Here is a 13,095-nt window from a genome sequence, read left to right on the forward strand (position 1 = left end):
TTACAACTGTTTTTGCAGTTGTCTGGACGCCTACGTCACACAGGCAAGTTGTGCGATTTTGACAATCAATACATGAACTCAACTGTCCTGTCATTTGTAAACGCAGGGTTATAGATTGTTTGATTATACACTACAGCTGGAAAAAAATCGATGGTACTATCGATAGTATAGATTATTTTTTAAAAAAATCAATATCGATAGATAGTTTTGTCTATCGATATTATGGAATTAAAAATCCCTAATAGCATTTTCCCACGAGCGTTTAAATTGCGTTGTTCGTCTGCCGAGCGACGTACACGAATTAACCCGTTTCTGCGACACCATTCGCCATTCATAGTAACATGTTTCATTCTTTCTCACTTCTTGTTTCCTTTTTTTAGTGAAATTTGAACAAAAACGCCCATGGTAGAACAAACCAGTAGGCCTATTCTGTAACTTTTAAGGGGAATACTCATTAGCATTCAAAACTGACAGTCAGCGTACTTTTACGGCAATTTTCTGGCAAATAAAAACTTTTTGTTAGCTAAAAATGATTGAAATACAACATTTAAGGTATAATTTAGTGATTAGGAAAGTAATTATTCAGCTAGACTTTGATATTAACGAAATAGACATCGATGACTGTCAGTTTTGTTGGACCGTGTGTACTAGCTTTTAAAAACTATCGATATTGTTTAAATTTTTTTGTTTTTGTAACAACAATAAAACAAACAAATGAAATTGTTGTAAAATAAACAATGAGTAAAGTTGTTAAAAAGTTACAGAATAGGCCCCCAGGTAAAGTAAATACTACAACAAATACAACTCAACAAAACCACATAGAAATTTGTTTTTGTTTGTAAACGTTAGTGTCAACGTATGTACCATGGCAGAATAAGAAGGTAATCTCATTTGAAAAACCCGTCCTTGAGCTGCCAAATACAACCATGCCTAAAAACAATATAAATGTTGTTTTTGTAATTGTATGTCAATGACAACAATAACAACATACTGACATACTGACATACTATTTGTTTACGTTCTGTGAAATATTTGTTTATATAAAGCAGAATTAAATATTTTCGTAATTTGCCAAAAGTTGACAAAAGAAAATGTTGTGTGATGTGATAGAAATCGTGGCTAATGCGAATATATTAAAGTGCTGTGAAAATTCGCTAAAATCCTGTGTAAAAGAAAGTTGTGAAATATCCATCGCAACAGAAGAACAAGAACGCCGAAAGCCAGCTGCCACGGAAAACATTAACTGTTCCGGACGATGCAGTCACCCAAATTGATGCCATGATCCGGCATGTGGATTGAGACACACTATACGCTGCATTTTTTTTTGTTTATGGTTATGACTGTTTGTGGTCCTGGTTACAGAATTTTTGAGTCTGGAACAGAGGAACCAGAACCTGTTAACTGAAATAATACATCAACGAACATACATATGTTTTTTTGGTTGCTATAACAACAACCAATTGATGTGCCGTAACAAGCGTCAACCTTATGCTCACAGCGAACAAGTCGGTAAGTAATTGGGCTGGAGCGAAGATTAATGGGTTTATATTTATGCATTAAATGTGTGATGATTGTTACAGGTGAAACATTGAGGGTGTTGACAAGCGGAACATGTTGAAATTGGCTCCTGGTGGCCATGTTAGTCGTTTTGTCATCTGCCGAATTTGCAGTCGTTTGCCTTAACGAAGAGATCCAACCTTCCTCAACCCAAAATAGCTAACACAAATACAATAAACGGAGCGGTTAACAACACTTCCCTAATTAAATTGAAAATAAACAGCATAAATATTGTGTCATTTCGGAGTCCATACCTCCGAAAGTTGTTTTCACCTAGCAAAAAAATAAATAAAATGTTGTAGCCATGAATACTTTCCATTTATTTTATTGATAAACATCAATGATGCGATAATACATATCTACATTGGACATTTCCTTGCGTAAAAATAATATATGTATAATAAATAACACAAATATATACATTAACAAGTTATGTAGTTTGTATTAAATTAATTATTATCATGGTATAAGTAAAGAGGTAGATTTAAATGACAACAATCTATAGAACCCTTGTTTTTCCTTAGTCCCAATTTACATTAGGCGAGTTTACTTGCGGCAATTGTCAGTTTGTAGGTGAGAGAGGGTGCTGAGAGGCAAAGGGTTACCATATGCCTCACCTCTCTCTCCTACCAAATGACAATTGCCGCAAGTAAACTCGCCCAATGTAAATTGGGACTTAATTCCTAAAACGTCAATATTAGTAAACACAAAAGCAACAAGTGGGTTTGTTTACTAGGCGTTTACACCAGCCAGTTTGTCTTCAATTACAACTCTGATTTACTAACACATGCATACATTTGTCGTTTGTCTCTCAGCTGTCCATCAGTTTTTCACAGACAGCCGGGTTGACAAATTTTTGACATTTTTTGTGAAAAAGAAGTGAGATGATAATTCAAATGTGCTGAAAACAAAAGAATATGTACAAAACAAAATATGTGAACGGAAAACAAAAAGAAATCGGTGAATTTCATTCATAATTTTACAACTGTTTTCGCAGTTGTCTGGACGCCTACGTCACACAGGCAAGTTGTGGGATTTTGACAATCAATACATGAACTCAACTGTCCTGTCATTTGTAAACGCAGGGTTACAATACCATTTTTGAGCATTTTATAAAAAACGCGAAAAATGAATGAAGAGTTAAGTTTTCTCCACAAAATCGAGTTGTGAATATGATAAACTGATAGTTTCAATGCAAATCTCACCAATTTCTTCCATACAAATGGTCTAAAAACAATTTTAAAAATCATTGAATTGGATTGTTTTTAAAATTGTTTGGCATATTATTCAAACAGCACACACACATACACATATTGTGTATATTGTTTTGACGTTTTAGGAATAGTCGAAAGAAAAAATTTAAATTGACAGAAAGCTTTGGCTAACCTTTCTTATTAAACCATGATTATTATCAATTAAACGCCGTAGTCCATCTTGGAACTGGATGTTCTCACAATAGTTTTCGTGTCAAACAGCCATTTAGTTGGGTTACCGTAGGATTTATTGAGGTTTTTGGTGATTATATGAGGAAGCAAGCAAGGCCCATGTTTGAGAGAAATATTACAATGTGCAAAGGCTGATACTGTCGTTCACTCCTTTCATTTATTGACATTTTAAAGCTTTTGGGCCAATATGGACTTGACCAAGAAACACATTGGGGGTTAATTTGAACAAAAGTTCCACGCGAGTTTTGCCTTTCTGTCGTTACAACTTAAGGCAGAAAGCGAAAAACTCACGGGGAATTTTCGTTCAGAATAACCCTGTAAACGGGATCACAAGGAATACTTTTGGAAACAATTTCTAGTCCATCCTCGAACATTTGAATTGTACGTTTGGAAGATTTTGGGCCATTATCTCAAGAAGAATGTATATACTTGCCCACGAAAAAAATCCTGCATGCTGCAAAAGATATCACGACGTTCCAAAAAGTGCGTCCAAACTGCACTTATGCCAAACATTTTGTGTTGGAGACACCTAAGGGATGAGACCGATACAGTCTATCTATCATCTATGCCAAGAAAAAATATTACGATGTGCAAATTGGTTCCTTACCCGTACGCACCATATCAGCGAAAAATATTGAATTTTTTTAGGGGTTGTGCCGGAAAATGTGGGCTGATATGGATCATCCTCGTAATTGATCAAAGTTTGAACATTATATTACGAGGACCAAAATGTGGACCACATCGGCTGATCCGTTCAAGAGTTATCTTGCAGTCGGATGGACCAACTGGAATAATCGACTCCAAATGAAAAATTTATATTGAAAATTTGTAAATAATTGAAAATAAAATAAATTGAAAATGTAAATATAATTGACATATGTATGTATGTGTGTTTTAACATATACATACAAAGTTTGTCAAAATCATTTTGTCAATGAAGGGACGGCAAAGCGAATACAACTCTGTGGGTTGTGAGCGTGAGGTTACCTTGTATCATGCGTATGTACATACATGTAAACAAAATAAGGAAATGTCTATAAATTATTGTAATTTAAAAAACTAATAATTTTTCACATTTGATTGAATATTTTGAAAAACATGAATGAAAATTGGTTACATTTTCAACTTGAATGATTTCACATCATTCCACTAAATGCATAATTTCTTGCAGAAAGTAGAATTCTTGCAAAAATGTTTGGGGTCGCTGGTAATTCATTGCTGTGTCAGTCGTTTGCTTTTGAAAAAAAACACATGTTTATTAGGGCTTTATTCTTTTTAACAAAACACCACACATATTAAGCTTCGTTCCCGTACTTTTTAATAGTAAAACTCGTAAAAGAGAGAACTGTAAAAAATGTTTTCTCACACAACAGTTTTTTGAAATAGTTCGGGAACGGAAAAATGGAAAATGCGTCAAGAAAACCGGAACAAATGTCAAAGTCGGCGTACCAGCCAATCAGACGCCGGTATCAATGTTACTATTTTTACACGCTCAAATTTGTCGAGTAAAAAGTTTTTGTTTAAAGAGAAGTGAACATTTTACAACTTTTTTGTGTACGGGAGCGGGGTTTCGGGTAAAATGTGTAAAAGTTGTAAAAACTTTTTAGTTCTGGAACAAAGCTTTAACAAATATTTGCTCTGTTCCAGAACCTGCAAAAAGCTACTACTTTTTACTACGATAACAATTTTTCCTTTATGTTATCGAAAAAATAGTAAAAATTAATAGATTCTTGCAGTACTGGAACAGAGCAAGTGTCTCTATAAGCGGTGTTTTAGTGTGCGGCATGTCGTTCGGACATATATTCCTAATATACATCGAACATAGAAATAAATATACCTTTGTTCCTTTACTTTTTTAATGGTAAGAGTGGTAAAAGAGAAAAGTGTCAAAATTGCTCTCTCATGAACATTTTTACCAGAAAAGAAAAGGAACGGAAAAATGGTAGATCTGACAGCAATGTCAAAAAGAAACATAAAAAATCAATTTTCCTCTTTTATTTCACAGTTTTTGATTTAGTTTTGTCAGCGTTCGACTTTTTCTTCTGTTTTTCGTCCATTTTCTTCTTCATTGTGAAATAATCGTCAAACAAAAGTCGAAAAACCAGTTCTGCCACTTTTTACCTGCAGAAATTTTGCTGGTAGCCTGTGGTAGAAGAGAAAGCCATTTTCGCTCTCTCTCCTCTCTCACTCTCTTAAAAATTGCTTCCAGTTTTGCCACTTTTCGGGGTTAAGGAACGCTTTGCAGGTTAAAAATGGTAACAAATGGTAAACTCGGGTAAGTAAAGGGACACAGCTTATATAAATTGTCGTTAAGTCAGCTGGGTATTGCTGCTACCTTTTCTTGTACTACCATGCACGTAAAGGAACGGAGCCAACGGCTTTACCAAACAAACAAAACAGCTGTTCGCTCTATGTTTACAGGCGAGAATAGAGCGCACTCTAATCGAAAAAAGTACATATGTATGTGTTGTCACACGACAAGTAGAATTTACAGAACTGAAAAATAGATACAGAACATACAAAAAAGCAGTTGGTCTGATGGCACCATAAAGGAAAAGAGTTAATTTCAGATGGTTTGCTCTTTTGACACTTTTTCAAAAAGTACTGGAACCGATGCAAACTTATATATGGTATATGCACAAATTACAACAACTAACAAATTTACACTATTGAAAACTAAATTTACAAAAAAAGCATGACACAATTACCTAGGTAGTGGCATCGTAAAATTTTGAATATGTTATGTCAAAACTTTCTTTATAGCTCTGTTCCTTTACGTGAAAGAATCTTCAAGTTTTACCACTTTTTACTCGAAAAGCGTTCCTTTACTTCAGACACCATACAATTCATATGAGTGCAGTTTGCAACTTATACTACTTTTGCCGATTTTGCCACTTTCAAAAGTAAAGGAACAGACCATATGTTGTTGGGGAAATTACATGGTAGAACAAATACAAGGTAAAGTCCCAATTTACATTAGGCGAGTTTACTTGCGGCAATTGTCAGTTTGATGGAGAGAGAGGTGAGGTATATGGTAACTCTTTGCCTCTCAACGCCCTCTCTCACCCACAAACTGACAATTGCCGCAAGTAAACTCGCCTAATGTAAATTGGGACAAAGTTAATACTACAACAAATACAACTCGAACAACAACCACAAAGGAATTTGTTTTTGTTTGTAACGTTACTGTCAGTTGTATTTGTAAACAAAACAAGGAAATGTCTATAAATTATTGGAATTTAAAAAACTAATAATTTTTCACATTTGGTTGAATATTTTGGAAAACATGAATGAAAATTCGTTACATTTTCAATTTTTATGGTTCCACATCATTCCACTAAATGCATAAATTCTCGCAGAAAGTAGAATTCTTGCAGAAAAGTTTGGGGTCGCTGGAAATTCATAGAAAAAGGAGAAGCTGTTTCAATGTTTTGTTTTAGAAATCAAAGAAGCACATGTTTATTAGGGCTTTATTTTTTTAAATTTTAACATAATACCTCACATATTAACAAACGTTGTATCGCCTCTACAAGCGGTGATTTACTGCGCGGCTTATAGGGCGTTTATACTATTGAAGGTTAACCCTGTGGGATTTAAAGATCCAGTGGGTTAACCTTAACCGTTTATATATGCCTTTATGAGGATATAAATGACAGCTGATTTTTGTTTGTGTATACATACAAAACAGCAAATAAACATAACATTAATAATTTATTTAAATTTTATAGAACTGGAAAATGAAAAGACATTGCCAGTTTCTTGCGTACCTGTATGCAAGATCATAAAGTGACTGAGCCGGAAATGAAAAACTGGCTGCCGCTGACTGCCCAACTGGAGAAGATCCATCACCGTTCCAACCATGGAGGAAGCTAAACAAATGGCTAGTCGGAGCATTGGCGATAGTCGAAATATTTCCAAATTGCCATAGATTACGCTATTTATCAATGTGACAAATTGGAAGAGGACAGTGAAGAAGAAAATGAGGTGGGTATAATTAATTTTGTAGGAGGAAATTTTGATCTAAATAACTCTTTCTTTTAGATTCGATTCAAGTCCCCACTGATGACGAAAGCAGCAGCGAAGAAGATGAAAAAGATGACATTGCTGCCTCAGAGTATATGGTTATGGAAACAGATGACAAGTTAGATGGACTTGATATGGACAATGTCATTAATACTCAAGAAAATGCAAGTATCACCAATTAAAAAGTATGTTGACCATAAAATTACTGAATTATTTCTTAAAGCTCTCGGTTTGGATGTCAATGACAAAACAGACAAACCAAATGCTCCATTTAAAATGAGTGATGTTAGGATCATTTCATCTCAATCCGTATGGCAATGTTAATTGGTCATACCAATTCTCGCAAGGGTGAAGATCGTGCTGTTATGCGTATTCTATCGCGTATGTCCACTTTGGTTATATTGGTAAGTCACTGTGTTATAAATTGCCGGCTTGATTATTTCGCCATAGGTATTTCTTATGGAGGATCAGCTGACCGGAGTGCCTTATATTCTAAGAGCCCATTGTTTGCACACCAATCAAACGCCCCAATAAAGAATGAAAATCATGCAGCTCATAGGTGATGGAGAAATTGATGTACTGCTTGTATCTCCAGAAGCTGTGGTGTCTGGGAACGTTCCACTGCTCTTGTGCGATTCTACGTCAACTACTACCAATAGCATTTGCCTGTATTGATGAGACAGGCCAATTGTGTTTCCCAATGGAGTCAGAATTTTCGTGCCAGCTATTTGATGATCTGTAAAGTTTTAAAGAAGAATTTGCCCACCCGTTTAAGTATTATCACTCATTTGGGCGTATTAGCGGATTAGCTGGAGGCCATTATAAGTGACTACTTCCGTAATGATTATCCCAAAGATTTGATATTGGAATATGAGGTATGTGGACGCAACAAAGACATTTTTACAATGGTAATCGTAATGATTTTTTACAGGAATCAAATGTCTCGGATGGTGAAATTGAAATAGATGTTATAGTTCTCATTAACATGTACTCCGAAATAATTTCTCTGGACTTAATATTTCATGGTATTTCAATTCCCAATTATCCAGCTACTATGTGGGCACGTTGTAAAGTTTGACCTATTTCAATCGTATTGTACGATTGGCTAATTGTTTTATTGTAAAAATGCGCATGTAATATAAAATATGTATTTTTTGAAAATCTCGTTTCGCTGCTAATTGTGACTTTACCCTCAAACCATTTATTTGTTAATAATTGGCTGACTTCCGTATCGTCAGATTCTTTGTGGTTTTAAAACTTCGTCAATTTTCAGTTGCACACTCAGGCATTGTTCTTCGAAAATGCAGATAAATGTATCAGAAATAAAAATGATACATGTTTGCTTTTTACATGAGTTAAAAATGCTCAATTTTGACGTTTTGAAATACATAGCTTGGCATTTGTTACGTATTATGGCGTTATGAAACACAATAATTCAGACAGTTGCAGTCCTTTGCCAAGTATATGACGATACGGAAGTCAGCCTTTGTTGTAGTATTGAGCTATTTTAAACGTGTGTGATTCAAAGTGTAATTTAAAAACGAAAAAATTCGTCGAACGATTTTATGTGAGTTTATTCATAATAAAATTTATAATTTATGTTTGCTTTATACCTCAGTGTTACATATCTTTTCATTTTTCAAGTCAAAATTCAAATTTGCAGTTGCTTAATTTGCTGCTCGTACCCATTAGGTAAATGTTTTACTTATCATAGCAGCAGTGTTGTTGTTGTAGTTACGCAAATATGTTCGTGTATTACACTCCACGTCAGTAGAATAGAACACCTACATTTTTGTTAATGTTAGCTTATTTATCCCAAAACGAATGAATCTGCGTTTTTAACCTTGTGGGGATTTAAAGTCTATGATGTTACGTATCAAACACAGAAAAAATTATGTTTCTAGCTCTTCGCGAAATGATTTTCTGATCAATTTTCCGATAGTACTATGAAAAATAGGCATTTATTTTTGGTCATCAGGATAGAACAGTCACCTTATTTTCGCGAATTTTTGAGATATTAACGCCGAATTTTCTATCAGTCGATAAAGCAAGGCCTTCTAATAATTTTTCACCAAAGAAACCCTATAAATTATTCCGCGGACACCGAAATAACTGCGTTAAAGGGTTTAAATTGACAGATATTTGAAACATCTCGGAATATCAATAGGAGTCGCGCAGTTATGTCATATTTCTTCACAATAAGATAGAATATGACACAGATAACCTCGACGGATACATTCGAGTGCTTCGGATGCTGATAAGATGGAACATTTTCAAAATAATTATGAAAAACGTCGAAATTTCTTATAAAACCCTTGATGTTTTGTTAAATAAAATGGTTTTTCCGCGAACAAGTCCGCCGTTTAAAGGTTTGGAAATATGCTCCAGATTTGGAGGAAGATAATCTGATACGAAAACAACCGTTATTTTAATGCACTGAGGGAAATTTTAGCTCATTTTTTTAATTGAACACACCCTTTGGACTTCGAGTTTTATATGTGTTCTTTTTTCGGTGTCCGCGACTGTTCTCAACAGTGTTATGCTCCAATATAAATGGACCAGGTTATGCTCTCTATGCCGGATTTTACGAATTAGTAGTTTTTTTAACTGAGCTCGCAAATGTAAAAGCCCAGTTTTCGCGGGAAAACACAGTCATGGAAATTAAGGTTTTAGGTTTCGTATGTTGTTTTACAAAGTACTAAAATTTCCCCCAGTGCATTAAAATAACGGTTGTTTTCGTATCAGATTATCTTCCTCCAAATCTGGAGCATATTTCCAAACGTTTAAACGGCGGACTTGTTCGCGGGAAAACCATTTTATTGAACAAAACATCAAGGTTTTTATAAAAAATTTTGACGTTTTTCATAATTATTTTCAAAATGTTCCATCTTATCAGCATCCGAAGCACTCGATTGTATCCGTCGAGGTTGTCTGTGTCATACTCTATCTTATTGTGAAGAAATATGACATAACTGCGCGACTCCTATTGATATTCCGAGATGTTTCAAATATTTGTCAATTTAAACCCTTTAACGCTGTTATTTCGGTGTCCGCGGAATAATTTATAGGGGTTCTTTGGTGAAAAATTATTAGAAGGCCTTGCTTTATCGACTGAAAGAAAATTCGGCGTTAATATCTCAAAAATTCGCGAAAATAAAGTGACTGTTCTATCCTGATGACCAAAAATAAATGCCTATTTTTCATAGTACGAACGGAAAATTGGTTGGAAAATCATTGCGCGAAGAGCTAGAAACATAATTTTTTCTGTGCTTGATACGTAACATCATAGACTTTAAATCCCCACAAGATTAAAAACGCAGATTCATTCGTTTTGGGATAAATAAGCTAACATTAACAAAAATGTAGGTGTTCTATTCTACTGACGTGGAGTGTATTTCAGTTATCAGGTTCCGGTTCAACCGTATCCAGACTGAAAAATTCTGCAACCTGTACTGGATGGGTCCATAAAGAATCAGGAGACAGGTGAGTGAGGCTTGCTGGGCAGCTAAACAAATTCAGCGTGTCTTGTGGTCTTAACCTGCCGGGCATGTTTTGGATTTCGTGGCATCAATTCGGTCCCAATACGGATCTTAACTGGGCTACGGCACTCATACTGTATCTCGGTACTGCGTGCGTGACTGAATTAGTGTGAATACCTTTGGACTTCTCTCTAGATCATGAAGATCTCTCCTGACGGTTCTGGGTGGGGAAACATGTCCATTAAATCGTGGTAAGGATGCTCACTGTGATAACACGGTACTGCATCGACACCGGTAAAACCTTCTCTACTCATGTCATGAGAAAGCTCCCTGTTGCAGTCTTCAGAGCGGCACTCTGGCAGTTTTAAATATTTTTCAACTGCGTAGCGCTTACATTTGCACATTTGCATAGCCCCCTGGCGCCGTATATCTTTTCACAGACTAGCCCAATGCTTCGTTGGAGGTCAACAAGGTTTCTAAATGCTGCCGACAAGCGTCTTAATGACCTTGTTCCTACTTCCGATCTTTTCACAAATAGTTATGGCTATGAGAACGACTTAAACATGCTGTGGAAGTTACACCCAATAACATGGGGTAATTAATGTTCGAAATCTGGGCTCCATCTATCAACACTTTCACTTATTTCACCGTCCGCATTTATTTCTTTGGCGTCTGCAGGCTGTGGAATTTTAGAGAGTAGAGGTGTACGGAGATATCACCCATCTTGTGGAACTTCCTCTTTCACTCTACGGGGTTTGGACTTCATGTTCTAAATTCCACAAACGACTTGGAATTCCGGAATTGATGTTGGGTAAATGGAAAACTGTCGGTTGGTTGTTGAATGCCGTAGCCGCTTTTAAGCTTTCCGATTTATTACCAATCTTAATGCAAACTGTTCCTGTAAAGAAATATAAGTGTTATTTAATTTTGGTATTCAAATAAATATGTATTTACTTACCTCTGCGAATTCATCTTAATATTCTCTTTCTGTTTTCATTTGTGTTGTTGCATGTTTTTGACAATAAAACAAAATGTAAACAAATGGTTTGTAAAAACGCTTGCAACTTTTCGTACATTGTGAAATGAGTTGCATTTTTTAGTACAAAAACAGTGTTGGATTACATTAGTATCCAGATTTTGTGCAGGATCTCAAACAAATCCTGTCATGAAAAGATTTAACTTTGTATGGTAAATCTTCATAAATTTGATGAGATTAGGCAAACAAATCCTGATAATGAAGGTTAACCCTGCAAAAAGCTCTAATATAAACAGCATATTATCGTTTGAACTTGGAGGAGGTTACATATCATTGATATGAAGAAGTCTTTCTGGGAAATGGTTTTTTCCGAATGATATATTTTTTTTCTCAAAAAATATATGTCCCTAATGTACATCGAAATAGAAATGAATGTATAAAATGTCATATGAAATTTGACACTAACACTACAACACAGTTCAGTCAGCTGGGTATTGCTGCTACCTTTTCTTGTTCTACCATGGGGAAATTACAACAAAAATATTTTTTTATAAAGGGATTTGATTTTTCATATTCGATCAGCTGGTGTGATACCACTACCTGGTAGTTCTCTGCCATGAAAAAAAGTAAGAATACAGCTGGTTGTCACTTCTGGAACGAAGCAATAATCAAAGATGTCAATATTATAAGATAGGAAAAGTCAATTGTGAAAAAATAACTGTAGAGGGAGTTAACCTCTGTTGCTACGATATCATAGCAACATTCTGTTAAACGAAAACTGTTACTCATTGGAATATTGACAAGAAAAACATTAAAACTCAAATTTTGCGGCGTTGACTTTTGTTTTTTTATTAAATAAAAAATAAGAAATAGTGAAGAAATAAATTTCAGCCACAAAACACGACGTTAATGTTTTCTGCCGCGAGAAATGGGAATCAAAAACGATTGGCATTGCTGTTATCAATTCCAGTGAGTTGTGTAGCCATCTGAAACCAAAATGTGGAACTATTATCATAGCTTTGTTCCCGTACTTTTTAATGGTAAAACTCGTAAGAGAGAACTGCAAAAAATTTGTTGTCACACACAAGTTTCTTGAAATAGTTCGGGAACGGAAAAATGGAAAATACGTCAAAAAAACTGGAACAAATGTCAAAGTCGGCGTATCAGCCAATCAGACGCCGGCAACCATGTTACTATTTTTTTACTCGCCCAAATTTGTCGTGTAAAAAGTTTTTAAAGAGAGCGTCATTCAGCGCCATTTTTGTTTAAAGAGAAGTGAACATTTTACAACTTTTTTGTGTACGGGAACGCTTTTTCGAGTAAAATGTGTAAAAGTCGTAAAAATTGTAAAAACTTTTTAGTTCTGGAACACAGCTCATATGTTTTTGGAAAATGCATTTGTTCGGGCAAAGACATAAAGTAATAAAGACCTGACAAAATGCATGCAACAAAAAAATGTTTACGAAACTTTGTATAGAAACATTACCCTTAACAGGTTGCAGTTAATTCAAAATCGCAACCAAGGAGGCACATTTCATGTAATGGTATCAGAAACGAAATTTATGAATTCAAGGATCTATTCAAGAATAATTCCATGTCAATTGGATAGGTAAAT

The 13,095-nt window shown here is 35.1% G+C and overlaps 1 long non-coding RNA gene across 1 annotated transcript; it reads left to right on the forward strand.

The window, feature by feature from the left end:
- Window positions 1-986: 986 nt before the first annotated feature.
- On the forward strand, window positions 987-1,696 carry LOC141400210 (uncharacterized). The gene is made up of 2 exons (XR_012412104.1): window positions 987-1,509; window positions 1,581-1,696. It is a non-coding gene; the product is annotated as an uncharacterized lncRNA (long non-coding RNA).
- The last annotated feature ends 11,399 nt before the right edge of the window (window positions 1,697-13,095 follow it).

This window comes from Musca autumnalis, unplaced genomic scaffold (assembly GCF_047663935.1).
Source record: "Musca autumnalis isolate F117 unplaced genomic scaffold, ASM4766393v1 scaffold_3, whole genome shotgun sequence".
Lineage (NCBI taxonomy): Eukaryota > Metazoa > Arthropoda > Insecta > Diptera > Muscidae > Musca > Musca autumnalis.